Source organism: Sminthopsis crassicaudata, chromosome 4 (assembly GCF_048593235.1).
Source record: "Sminthopsis crassicaudata isolate SCR6 chromosome 4, ASM4859323v1, whole genome shotgun sequence".
NCBI lineage: Eukaryota > Metazoa > Chordata > Mammalia > Dasyuromorphia > Dasyuridae > Sminthopsis > Sminthopsis crassicaudata.
This window is the reverse complement of record NC_133620.1, coordinates 368,006,477-368,021,247: the sequence shown is the minus strand read 5'-3', so window position 1 is coordinate 368,021,247 and position 14,771 is coordinate 368,006,477.

The window sequence follows — 14,771 nt, the reverse complement described above, 5'->3', positions numbered from 1 at the left end:
AGTTCCAAATTTTTTTCTCCTTCCCTGTTTCACCCTCCCCAAAATGCCAAGTAATCTGATATAGGCTGTACATATATAGTCACATAAAACAACAGTTATGTTGTGAAAGAAGAATCAGAACAAAGGGGAAAACTATAAGAGAAGAAAAAAACCAACATAAAAAAAATGCTATTATTCACATTCTATAGCTCTTCCTTTGAATGTGGATGGCATTTTTTGGAACTATCTCACTACATTGCTGAAAAAAATTAAGTCTCATCAAAGTTGATCATTGTATAATGGAAACAAAGCGTTCAAATAAGAAAAGGATTGAGGGAAGTGATTGTTGGAAAAGTGCTTTAAGAAAATGGGGCATTCAGAGTGAGTCAGTGGGCACTCATAGGCCAAGCAGAGTTAAGATGGGAGAGGTTGAACTTTGGGGAGTGCAGACCTGAATTAGGATGATCTGGTGCTCCTGGTTTAGATGTGGAATAGAATGAGATACTTGCAGATCATCTAACAGTAGACAAAAGGTTTACTTAGCCATAAAATAAAATAGATGCTTGATTCAGTTGAACAGCAGCTTTCTTATTTCGGAGTTGGCTATGGCAGCAGAGCTGGAGCAGGGGTATCTTCTGCTTCCTTTTAAGCTGGCTTTTGTACTTAAGCTACCAGGAAGCTACTTCATAGCCTGCGCCTTAGTCCCTATTAAGTTTCAAGGATGGTTTTAATGGCTTTTAAGGAAAAACAGAACCATTAGATGGGACATTGGATAGAGCACTGGACTTGGAAGTAGGAAGACCCATCTTCATGAGTTCATATCTGACTTCAATCACTTACTAGCTGTGTGACCCTGGAAAGTCACTTAACCTTGTTTTCCTCACTTTTCTCATCTGTAAAATGAGCTGGAGAAGAAAATCTTTACCAAGAAAATCCCAAATGGGGATTAGAGAGTCAGACATGATTAAATGAATTAATGACAAGAAGGAAAAATTAGGTTGGCTTCTAGTATAGATATTGCTCCTATTGGAGGGTCATACCTAAAATATGAAGAAACTCGTTATCAGTAGAATATTGGTTATAGAAGTATTAGTATAGAATGACAAGTAGGATGTGCTTTTGAGATGTATGACCCAGTTGGAGGTATATCCTATGGCAGCAGAGTCTGATTTTATCAGCTCCATGCTTCAAACATCTGACTAAATCTTACTTCATGAGTTTGGAAGCTGTCAGGAATATCATCTTTGCTAGCAATGGATGACTTTTTATGTTCTATGATTTCATTTGTAGGGGGAGAGATGGCAGAGGGAGGCAATAAAAGGAAATGTACAGAAACTTTTAATCTGTGAATAAAAATTATTGCCAAGATTAATACACAAGTATTGAGTACTTGAAAACATTTAATTAAACAATATTTTATTAAATATTTATTATGTGCAAGGCATTGTGCTAGATACAAGAGATACAAAAATGAAGAAACATATTATTCCTGTTTAGGAGCTTAAAATCTACAGGGGAGTAAGGTAGGAATATGACATGAATACTAATGGTGTCAAACTCAAATAGAAGTGGATTCCTATAGTTCACACATTGACTTGGAAATCACAAATTAAAATTATCTATGTTGTACCATATTTTAATTTTGTTAAACATTTTCCAGTTACATTTTAATCTGTTTGGGGGCACATCTGGGAATTATTAAAAGAGAATTCAGGTTCACCTCACTGGTGCTGAAAATATAGAGCAGTTATCTGTAGAAAAAAATTAATGGAAGCCAATTGAGTAGGTGAGGTAGTAGGAGAAAATCTAAAGAGAGAAAGTAAAATGGATAAATACAGAATCATCTTCATTTAGGGATCAGAAGAAGGATGATGAAAACAGGAAAGAAGAAAGAGTAGTAAGACTGGTAGGTGGACAAAGAATCTGAGAGCAATGTCATAGAAGCAAAGGGAGGAGATGTTATCCAGAAGCGCAGGATGGTCAATGGTAACAAATGCTGAAGAAAGGTCAAAAAGAATGAGGAAACTATTTGACATGTGTAGAAGAGGATGATTTTTCATCCCCAGGATAATACACTATGAGAAAGTAGGATTCATACCAGGAATGCAGGGCTGGTTTAATATTAGGAAAACTATTAGTATAATTGACCATATTAATAATCAAATTAATAAAAACCATATGATCATCTCAATAGATGCAGAAAAAGCATTTGACAAAATCCAACATCCATTCCTACTAAAAACTCTTGAGAGTATAGGAATAAATGGATTATTCCTTAGAAAAATCAGGAGCATATATTTAAGACCTTCAGTAAGCATAATATGCAATAGAAATAAACTGCAACCTTTCCCAGTAAGATCAGGAGTGAAACAAGGTTGCCCACTATCACCATTACTATTCAATACAGTACTAGAAACACTAGCCTCGGCAATAAGAGCCAAGAAAGAGATTCAAGGAATTAAAGTAGGAAATGAGGAAATCAAACTATCACTCTTTGCAGATGACATGATGGTATACTTAGAGAACCCCAAAGACTCTGCTAAAAAGCTATTAGAAATAATTCAGAATTTTAGCAAAGTGGCAGGATACAAAATAAATCCACATAAATCCTCAGCATTCTTATATATCACCAACAAAATGCAATAGCAAGAGATACAAAGAGAAATTCCATTCCAAACAAATGTTGAGAGTATAAAGTATTTGGGAATCCATCTACCAAAGAATAGTCAGGAATTATATGAGAAAAATTACAAAACACTTGCCACAAAAATAAAATCAGATTTAAATAATTGGAAAGACATTCAGTGCTCTTGGATAGGCCGAGCGAATATAATAAAGATGACAATACTCCCCAAACTAATCTATTTATTTAGTGCTATACCAATCAGACTCCCAAGAAACTATTTTAATGACCTAGAAAAAATAACAACAAAATTCATATGGAAGAATAAAAGGTAGAGAATTGCAAGGGAACTAATGAAAAAAAGTCAGAGGAAGGTGGTCTAAATGTACCTGATCTAAAGCTATATTATATAGCAGCAGTCACTAAAACCATTTGGTACTGGCTAAGAAATAGACAAGTCGATCAATGGAACAGATTAGATACAAAGGACAAAAAAGGGTACATCTATAGCAATCTAATCTTTGACAAACCCAAAGATACCAACATTAGGGACAAAAATTCATTATTTGGAAAAAGCTGTTGGGAAAACTGGAAATTAGTATGGCAGAAATTAGATATGGACCCACACTTAACACCATATACCAAGATAAGATCAAAATGGGTCCATGATTTAGGCATAAAGAAGGAGATAATAAATAGATTAGAGGAACAGAGAATAGTCTACCTCTCAGACCTGTGGAGGAGGAAGGAATTTATGACCAGAGGAGAATTAGAGATCATTATTGATCACAAAATAGAAGATTTTGATTACATCAAACTAAAAAGTTTCTGTACAAACAATACTAATGCAAACAAGATTAGAAGGGAAGTAACAAATTGGGAAAATATTTTTAAAAGGAAAGGTTCTGACAAAGGTCTCATTTCCAAAATATATAGAGAACTGACCTTGATTTATAGGAAACCAAACCATTCTCCAATTGATAAATGGTCAAGGGATATGAACAGACAATTCTCAGATGATGAAATTGAAACTATTTCCACTCATATGAAAGAGTGTTCCAAATCACTACTGATCAGAGAAATGCAAATTAAGACAACTCTGAGATACCACTACACACCTGTCAGATTGGCTAAGATGACAGGAACAAATAATGATGAATGTTGGAGGGGATGTGGGAAAACTGGGACACTGATGCACTGTTAGTGGAGTTGTGAAAGAATCCAGCCATTCTGGAGAGCAATTTGGAACTATACCCAAAAAGTTATCAAACTGTGCATACCTTTGACCCAGCATTGCTGTTATTGGGCTTATATCCCAAAGAAATACTAAAGAGCGGAAAGAGACCTGTATGTGCCAAAATGTTTGTGGCAGCTCTTTTTGTTGTAGCTAGAAACTGGAAATTGAATGGATGTCCATCAATTGGAGAATGGTTGGGTAAATTGTGGTATATGCAGGTTATGGAATATTATTGCTCTGTAAGAAATGACCAGCAGGAGGAATACAGAAAGGCCTGGAGAGACTTACATCAACTGATGCTGAGTGAAATGAGCAGAACCAGAAGATCACTGTACACTTCAACAACAATACTGTATGAAGATGTATTCTGATGGAAGTGGAAATCTTCAACATAAAGAAAATCCAACTCACTTCCAGTTGATCAATGATGGACAGAAATAACTACACCCAGAGAAGGAACACTGGGAAGTGAATGTAAATTGTTAGCACTACTGTCTATCTACCCAGGTTACTTATACCTTCGGAAGCTAATACTTAATGTGCAACAAGAAAATGGTATTTACACACATATATTGTATCTAGATTATATTGTAACACATGTAAAATGTATGGGATTGCCTGCCATCGGGGGGAGGGAGTGGAGGGAGGGAGGGGATAATTTGGAAAAATGAATTAAAAAAAAAAAAAAGAAGATGATTTTTTTTAATTTTTTTATTATATATATATTTTTTATAATATTATCCCTTGTATTCATTTTTCCAAATTATCCCCCCCTCCCTCTATTCCCTCCCCCCGATGACAGGCAATCCCATACATTTTACATGTGTTACAATATAGTCTAGATACAATACATGTGTGTAAATACCATTTTCTTGTTGCACAATAAGCATTAGAATCCGAAGGTACATGCAACCTGGGCAGACAGATATTAGTGCTAACAATTTACATTCACTTCCCAGTGTTTCTTCTCTGGGTGTAGCTACCTCTGTCCATCATTGATCAACTGGAAGTGAGTTGGATCTTCTTTATGTTGAAGATTTCCACTTCCATCAGAATACATCCTCATACAGTATTGTTGTTGAAGTGTACAGTGATCTTCTGGTTCTGCTCATTTCACTCAGCATCAGTTGATTTAAGTCTCTCCAAGCCTCTCTGTATTCCTCCTGCTGGTCATTTCTTACAGAGCAATAATATTCCATAACCTTCATATACCACAATTTACCCAACCATTCTCCAACTGATGGACATCCATTCATCTTCCAGTTTCTAGCTACAACAAAAAGAGCTGCCACAAACATTTTGGCACATACAGGTCTCTTTCCGCTCTTTAGTATTTCTTTGGGATATAATCCCAGTAGTAGCGCTGCTGGGTCAAAGGGTATGCACAGTTTGATAACTTTTTGGGCATAATTCCAGATTGCTCTCCAGAATGGCTGGATTCTTTCGCAACTCCACCAGCAATGTATCAGTGTCCCAGTTTTCCCACATCCCCTCCAACATTCATCGTTATTTGTTCCTGTCATCTTAGCCAATCTGACAGGTGTGTAGTGGTATCTCAGAGTGGTCTTAATTTGCATTTCTCTGATCAGTAGTGATTTGGAACACTCTTTCATGTGAGTGGATATAGTTTCAATTTCTTCCTCTGAGAATTGTCTGTTCATATCCTTTGACCATTTATCAATTGGAGAATGGTTCGGTTTCTTATAAATTAGGGTCAGTTCTCTATATATTTTGGAAATGAGACCTTTGTCAGAACCTTTGTTTTTAAAAATATTTTCCCAATTTGTTACTTCCCTTCTAATCTTGTTTGCATTAGTATTATTTGTACAGAAACTTTTTAGTTTGATGTAATCAAAATCTTCTATTTTGTGATCAATAATGATCTCTAGTTCTCCTCTGGTCATAAATTCCTTCCTCCTCCACAAATCTGAGAGGTAGATTATCCTCTGTTCCTCTAATCTATTTATTATCTCCCTCTTTATGCCTAAATCATGGATCCATTTTGATCTTATCTTGGTATATGGTGTTAAGTGTGGATCCATATCTAATTTCTGCCATACTAATTTCCAGTTTTCCCAACAGTTTTTTCCGAATAATGAATTTTTATCCCTAATGTTGGTATCTTTGGGTTTGTCAAAGATTAGGTTGCTATAATGTACCCTTTTTTGTCCTTTGTATCTAATCTGTTCCACTGATCTACCGGTCTATTTCTTAGCCAATACCAAATGGTTTTGGTGACTGCTGCTATATAATATAGCTTTAGATCAGGTACACTTAGACCACCTTCGAAGAGGATGATTTTTAATGAAGCATATGGAAAAATTTATGTATCTCAATATATAAGCACTGTTCCTTGCAAAAAGAGTTATCTTGGGAGACCATATTTATTTCAATGCTATGTCAAGTACTTTAATATTTTTTAACTATGAATCACACACCAGAAAAATCAATTTCATTATCTCACTTCTAATTTTTCAATGGAATCTCCAGTTTGAGCACCCACCCACATGAAATATGTATTCCTTTTCCCTTTTATTTCATGTTATATGATTTGCATACTCTTCATTTTAATCAAATAGGCCTAGAAGCTATTTCCTATATATAGCGTTCCACTTCCAACCTTTGTTTGCTTGTGCAAGTGACCTTCCAAGCCTGGAATATAATCTTTCTTGCTTTTGCTTTCTAGAATCTCTAACCTTCCCTCAAAATATAAGCCAAGTTGCATTTTAAAAAGGCCTTTTCTGATCATCCGAGTTATCAATGTAATGAGCTGAGTGATAAAGAGGATCCAGTTACTGACAGAGAGGATCCATCCAATCTTTAGGACCTATGTGGATTTGCCCTTTCCAATGGGTTATGCAGTGTAATGTTCTTTTGGTTTTATAGAGGTCTTGAGACCAGCCTTCTTTTTAGCCAATTAATCACCACGAAAATAGCCAGGTGTTAAAATCCAAATTCTTTATTGTCTCCTTGTCTGCACCCAGGCTAGCTTGGTCTCAGTGGAGGAAAGGCAGGAGATTAGGCCAGCCACCATGATGGTGTGAGATGGAGTGAATCTCTCTTCTTGGCTCCGAAAGCTTGAGCTCCCACCTCCAGTCCTCTGTCTCCTCCAAGTCTGTGTCCGAGCCCTTTCCGAGTCTGTGTCTGGCCCTTCTGAGTCTCTCTCCAAACCCTTCTGAGTCTGTCTCTGGCTCAGACAGACCTTGGTCTCAGTGGGAAAAATGAAGGAAGACAAGCCTTCCAACACGGTGGTGTGAGATGGAAATGAATCTGTCTGGCTGAGTTTGTCCCAGTTTATATGCTTTGTTATAATTACATTATCAGAGGTGTCAATTTTGTATAATAGGTGTCAATCTTGTAGAACTATATTAAATACTAAGTGATGAGGGCAAGGGTACCGAAGAAGAGGTTAGGCAGGAATGGGTAAGGTTTCCTTGCTCTCCAAGGTGCAAGTTTGCAGTGAAGGAATTTTGCTAAACTCAAAGGCTATAGTAAAAAAGCTTTTATTGTTAGAGAGAACACCAAGAGATACTTCCTTCATGATAATATAATTCTCAAGAAAGAGGTGATCTTCAAAGAGACATTTTCTGAAGATCTATTTTATACATGAGTCCAAGAATTGACATCCTGTCAGACTTCCTCCACGCACTTATGCAAGACCATTTGGGTTTGTATATCAAAGGAGACATTTTCTGAAGATCCATTTTATGCATGCGTCTAAGAGAATCCTGTCGCCAGAGGAAGCAAGCCCATTTGGGTTTGTATATACATATTGTTGATGATTTTACATAATTTTTCAGGGCTGTCTCAGATCAAGCAGAATTTTACTCTCATTATCTATACATGTACTGAACTAGAGAACTATTAATCACCATGCTAAACTAAATAACTATTGTCTTATCAATTCCACTGACTTAACACCTTGTAAGAATCCTTGTTTCAAGTACAGAGTTCTGGCTCATAACAATACAGAGCATGTGCAATCAATGTTCCCTGCCTGTTTCCAATCCAAGTAATCTAGATGAGTCTGTTAATGGCCACCAATGCTTGAAGGGTTGGAATGGTAGCAAACAATCTTCTAACTGGCTGAGGAACCAGACTGAGGGTGTGTATATAAGATCAAAATTCTGAACCCCCCAAAGGATGCCATAAGTGAACAATCTCTAGATGAGTGAAGCAGTATAAACTTTTAATATGCTCCTGTAGAAGCAAGTGTGGAAACTCCATATGAGTACATACACATACAGAAGGGAAAACAAAGCTTTTGTACTTTAAGGTTAGTCCTATTTCTTCCTTTAGTATTCTAGTTGGCACCAGCCCTTCCCATGTTATAATCTTCCTTTTCCGTCCCTTACATGATGCTCCTCCCTGGTCATATATCCTATGTTAAAAAGTGGCAGCTAATCCTACCCTCGGGGTATGTTGGTTAATATATATGAAGTTCATTAAGCATGTGCACTTACAACAAGCTTATGTTCTGTCATTGACCTCAGCCAGTTTTAGCCAACTTTAGGCCTGGATCCCCTTATCAGAAACTTTGTGATTTAGTTAGCTTCTTGACTCACAAAGTGATTTGTTGGAAATATCTTAACATGATATTTCATCCTTCTTCCTTGTCCTTCTTTACAATGTTTGTGGAAAGCTAACTATCAACATTTCTTATAATCTCTGTCTCTCTTCTTATGATTTGCTATGACTCATCAGGTGTTCCTTAGGACACAATACTTATTTCCTTTCTGTTAGTCTTTATTGATCATAGGTGAATGAGGATCAAAGAAAAGAACCAATCATGTTATGATACTGTGAGCTTTGAAAGAGTGGAGGAGCCATTAGTGGTTTCCTCAGGTACCAAAATCAATAATCCAGTTTAAGAGCCAAGTGACTGGACTGATCTAACCATGCTGTGGATTTGTAAAGACACCATATCCTGAAAGAAGCCAGTTCAGTTGAGCAAGGATACGTCTTGTCCATTGCTACTCTATTCCCTGAAGCAACTTTGGTGGGAACTCTGTAAAGAGAGAAAAGGACTACTAAAGCTGGAAGTTGAGTTCCCTATATATGTGCCTTACAAGCTTTTTTTGTACTTTAAGATTGATCCCACTCTCCCTAAGGACCACGTGTGATAAATGGGAGAATGCACCCCTCTTTCCGACTTAGGGTAATATTTTGTAACTTGTCTTTGATATATCTTTTTAGTAAATACCCTCTTGTAAAAAGCTAATTGATATCAATTGACTGCTTGATACTGTGATTGCATATCAGATTGGGTTGTGTCAGCTATAATATCAGAAGGTACAATCCCAAGGGTTATACCTAGGATATTGAATGGATAATTCTTGGAACCTATCAGTTTGAGTGAGAGATGGAAGGGTGAACCTGGAGAGGGCAGGCACTACATCAGCATTTTCTCTCTTATATTGCAGCTACTTTGTATGTATTTTGTATTTGTTTTCTAGGGTATTCCATCTATCTCTTAAGTAAACTCCCTGAGGTCAGGGAGGACTTTTTTTTCTTCTCCACATCTCCAATTTCTAGAACAATGTCTCTTATTCAACAGTAGGTGATCCATAAAAGTTGAATTGAAATGAATTTAGACTTGAATAACTTTGAATAGTTTCCCAAAAAATCAAAATCACTCTCTGAAGACAAAGATTGTCATGACTAATGGTATTTAAAAGTAAATATGATCCAAAGAAAATCATAAGATTATAGATTTGGAGTTAAGTAGTATGTTTGAAACATGCTTTGAGCAATGACAAAAATTACTGAAATAAGTGTATCACTTTTCAAAACTATTAATTTTCAGGTATCCATTTGAATTCAATTCAACTGGACAAATGTTTATAAAGCATCTACTTGTTCCAGGTACAAAGGTAGGCAACAAGAATCAAACACAACATACATAAACATTATAGATGGGTATAGACTAGATATATAGTACATATATTTATGCACATTTAATATATACATCATGAATGTGGATGTCATTACATATATATACATACATACATACATATAATGATGAGAACAGGGTGGATTGTATATGGAAAATTGTGCAGAATTTTCAACAATCCCAAGAATTTCCCCACACAAAAATATTGATGTTTTTCTGGTGATATGATAAGGTTGATAATCATGAAAGCCACCAAAGAATCAAATTGTTGGGCAGTGGCTGGAGGCATGGTAAGTGTAAATGGGTTCCAGCAAATTACCAACAATGACTTGCATATGCAAGAAATGGCATAAAAGTTAAATTTAAGAGATAACCAATCAGAAAAGAAGTAGTTCAGTTAGCATATGGACAGCCTGATACACGAAGAATGTTTAAAAAAAAAACAGCCAGGAGAAGATAAGCAACTTGCTGAATAGAACCTCCATGGAGAATTTATGAAAGAATATGGACAAAAAGCATAAAGAATGACTCATGCGTTGCAAACTGTAATGTTGAAGAGTACTCATCAATGAGAGCACTAGCTCTGGGGTTAAAAGAATCAGGATTCAAATCGCATTTCTGACAGGTATTATCTATGTGATCTTAGATGAGTAACTTAACTTTCCAAGGCTTCAATTTTGTCATCTGTAAAACAAAAGGGTTGAACTAGATGGCTGTTCGGTATCCATAATCCTATAATTGGTGATTTAAAATATCAAATACACTAGAATTTTTGACCAAGAGTAACAGCAAGTAACTAAAGCATTAAAGAATATATACATAGATTATCCCTTCATATAAATGTATACATTATATATATATATATGCATATACATATACGTATGTGTGTTTGTGTATGTATGTTTATATTTATCTATACAGATATATATATACATACATACATACATATATATATAAAATAAACATGAAGGTAAAGAAACAATAAACGAATCTAAAACTATATTTGTAGCCCTTTTCCAGTTAGAGATATCCAGATCAAATGAATTTTCCATCTAGACTTCCATCAACTCTTTTCATGAATTTCAGGAGCCAAGAACTGTTTGGCACCACCAACTTTGAGATATGGTCATTTATTTTGCTGCATTTTCAATTTTACCAGAAAATCACATAGTTGATAAGCCAGTTTCTTATTATTTAGATTTAATGATTGCAGTTTGGCCCATATCAGAAACATGGTAAGTCTGGATAACTATAAATGTGTTTTGTAAATGAAATGAAGTATTCCAATTTCATTGAACAATAAAGGATGATTAATTTTGCATGCCAAGTAAAGAACTATATGAGGTCCTGAAGACTTGAGAGTCAGAGAAATTATGGAATGCTGATTCAACATGATCATTGAGCAAGGAATGATTCCTGAAAGTCTCTAAAACCTCTGTGATTTCCCAATCGACCATGCCCTTCAGTTCTTTATGGTCCCATTACTATACCTTCATCAACCTTTGCAGAAACCCTTCAAATTGAAACTTCCTGGTAAAGGATTTTATTTTCCTTTATTAAAACTCATGTCATTACTTTGAAACCCTCAACCCTAGTTTATAAAACCTGAATTTATTAACATCATAAGAGTTTATCCCCTCCTCATTGGACCATCTTTTTCCTTTCTTATTAATAAATTAAGAAAGATAAAGAATAAACAAAACAAATATTAGCCAAGGATAGCTTATATCAAGAGATCTCACTTGCAGCAACCTTTACCTGTTTTCAACCAGGTTACAATCTAAGACAATACCAGTTTTTTTTATTCTAGATTAAGTTTTCATTCTCTGAAATGGCCTCAGATGGGAAGTCTATTTAGTTGTTCTCTATCCCTGTAACAAACTATGATCGCAATGGGACTTAGAAACTCTCCAGTAGACCAATTTTCTCCTTTCATCAGCTTTCCAAAGATGTTATGGATGCATCAATTTTCCAGGGAGAAAGAAAGCAAAGCATCAGGGAAAAGTGCAGTGTCAGGCTTCTGTTCACTCCAATTTTTATTATGGTTTTTTCTGAATTGGCCTTTTAGCTCTTGTAAGTATGTATTAATATTCCATCTCAACATTATAATCAGTTTAGATCTGAAGATTAAATTGGATCTATGCCCTCCCTTGGAGCCACCCTAGCTAAATACATTTTCTGCATAGACCAAAGTTGGGGACAGGTGTCAGGAGGATGCAGCATATCACACAATTTCAGTACTCTGAACTGAACAGTTATTATAATGGGTACTTCCATTCTTTCATCTCTTTCATCATTCTCATTCAGCTTGAATACTTCCCTTCCAAGACTCATGATTACATCTGGCCAGAAAATATGGAAGACAAAAATGCTAAGCATTTAAGTGTGTAGCAGACGATATTATTTAGAGATGCTGGATTCACAGTGATTCTGGCTCCTATCCATAAGAATTCAAAATGAAAGATGTGCCTAATGACAGCTTATTCAGAACTTCTGGGAAACCACTCTGGATTTTTTGTGTGTTGTTTTTTAATTCAACTCTATTATTTATCTCACAGCAGTAGTCACAAAGTGATCCCCATAAGTGGCCAGCTTTAATTTATACACCATGGGGATTCATAAGACTTGTGGATGGGTTTCAATGACTGCTTGATCAGTTACAGGAGAAATGCAGTATTTTTGAATTAGCTAAGTGAATAAAGACACACATTTTATCAATACAGTAGTGTTCCAGAATAGGCCACATGGTATAATGGAAAGATTTCTGTATCTCTAATACATGCTAGTTGTATGAGCATGAGCAGACACCAATTTCTTTCCTGAATATGCTTTTTATACAGCGTACTTCCCCTCTTGCCCCAGAGGAGAAGAGAGATTTTATTAATTCCTTTCAGTATATGCCTACTACATTTGCCTATCCTGGTAGTTAAGATTTTATCATCCCTGCAAATAACTTGGTCTTTCTAAACCTCAGTTTCCTTAACTATCAAATGGGAACAATAATTATGTGTGTGATTAGGATTATTGTGAGGTTCAAATGAAATTATGTGTGTAGAATGCTTTTCAAAACTTCAAGCAATATATAGATATTAGTTGCTATTCTGATTATTATATTTTGCTTATAATTGGGCAACTGTTATATTATAGTTTCCTATGTGCTTTAATCCTGTTCTAGAGCCTTCCTCCCTGGGGTTTTTAGAAGAGAACTCCCCTCTCCCTCTCTTGCACATCTGCCATAATAAGAATCTAGATTTGTCTCATTTTAAGTCTACACAATAAACAATTCCTAGATTTGAAATATGGATACAATCCAGACTCAGCTTCCTTTTCATCTAGAATTTCACTTGAATCTTTCCTGGAATTTGTAATTCTTATTCTTTGGTACAACATGTCTAGCTACAAAGTCTGGCACCCTATAAAGGCAATGTGTTGCAATTTTTTGTGCCAATAGAAGACCTAAATAAGCTTCCCAGTGAGCAAGAGGGCAAAAACTCTAAATTGTCTAGGAAAAATACCCCATAAAGACTCTATTCGCTAACCATAGTTGGACAGGTACCATAAGAGTGGCCCATATATGGAAAATCTGGGTTAGAATCTAGATAAAGAGGATCCCAAGTTTGGCTACAACATTGCAGAATAGGAAGGCTACTAGGACTATCATGATCTTCTTGGACAGGAGAAAAGGAAAGGATGTCTGCCCCTACAATGCCAGCCATTTGGTTCTTCAGATCTCAAGAGAAATACCAATAAAACTTGAATCTTTGGGGAGTTAGTTTTATTTCTTCTAGGGCACCCATGAAGTCAGAACTGGGGCTGCAAATCAGTGATATCTAGAATATCTATTCCCCAGAAGAGAATAAAGAATGTACAAAAGTGTCAATAAGTCACTCATTGACAAATGTGCTCAGATTATCTGGCCAGTGACCAGACTAATGCATAAAGCTCCAGGAATGATAAGTCATTTTATTACTCAAGCACCTCATTTGGATTTGTTGGGACAAGGCTGGTACTGCAGGGTAAGATAACATACAAATGCTAAAGTATTTATAAGATTTACCACATGTAACTCTATTATGAATGACCAATGGATGCTATGTTATTTGAGATTGGGTTGACCAATGATTTTGATGTAATTACATGTAATTTCTATATGTGAGCCAAGCATTTTAAGTATATACCTAAGGAATGCACATTGATAATTGACATGATTTTTAGGGACTGAAAATTTTATTAAGAGAAGAATTTGATGGAAATGCCACAGGAACTGGGTAAGCCCCTCTTTTGCATAGATGACTGCTGAAGAACATGAAAAAGAAATTATATCAGAAGGGCCACAGATTTCCAAAGAAGACACATCATCTTGCTGCAGGTACCAGTTGGAATAAATCTGCCTTATGCTCCTGATTTTGACCAAGGTCAATACCCAGCTTTAAGATAAGCTTAACAAGACAGTCACCCTGAGTAAACTACAGGGATTTCATCTGTCTCAGTGAACAAATTAATCTAAATAAACTCTTACACTACTGATAACATTTTAAGAATATCATCAACCTGATTTGGCAGTACCTTTTTAGGAACCATGACTCAGGACGCTGTCCCAACCCCAAAAGAAATACAACCTCCTACAGAACAAGCAGACAATTTGGGTATTTTTTAAAAAATCTATTTTAATAGAATTTTATTTTTCCAAATACATGCAAAGATAGTTTTCAACATTCACCTTTGCAAAATTTTATGCTCAAATTTTTCTCCTTCTCTTCTCCTTCTCCCTAAGACAACAAGCAATCTAATATAGGTTAAACATGTACAATTCTTTTAAACATATTCCCATATTCATCATGCTGCACAGATACACAAAAATCTGATCAAAAGGGAAAAAAACATCTGAAAGGAGAAAAAAAAGCAAGCAAAAAACAATAAGAACAAAAAAGGTGAAAATACATGCTTTGATCCACATTTAGTCTCCATAGTCTCTTCAAATGTGGATGGTATTTTCCAACACAACCTTATTGGAACTGTCTGGAATCACCTCGCTGTTG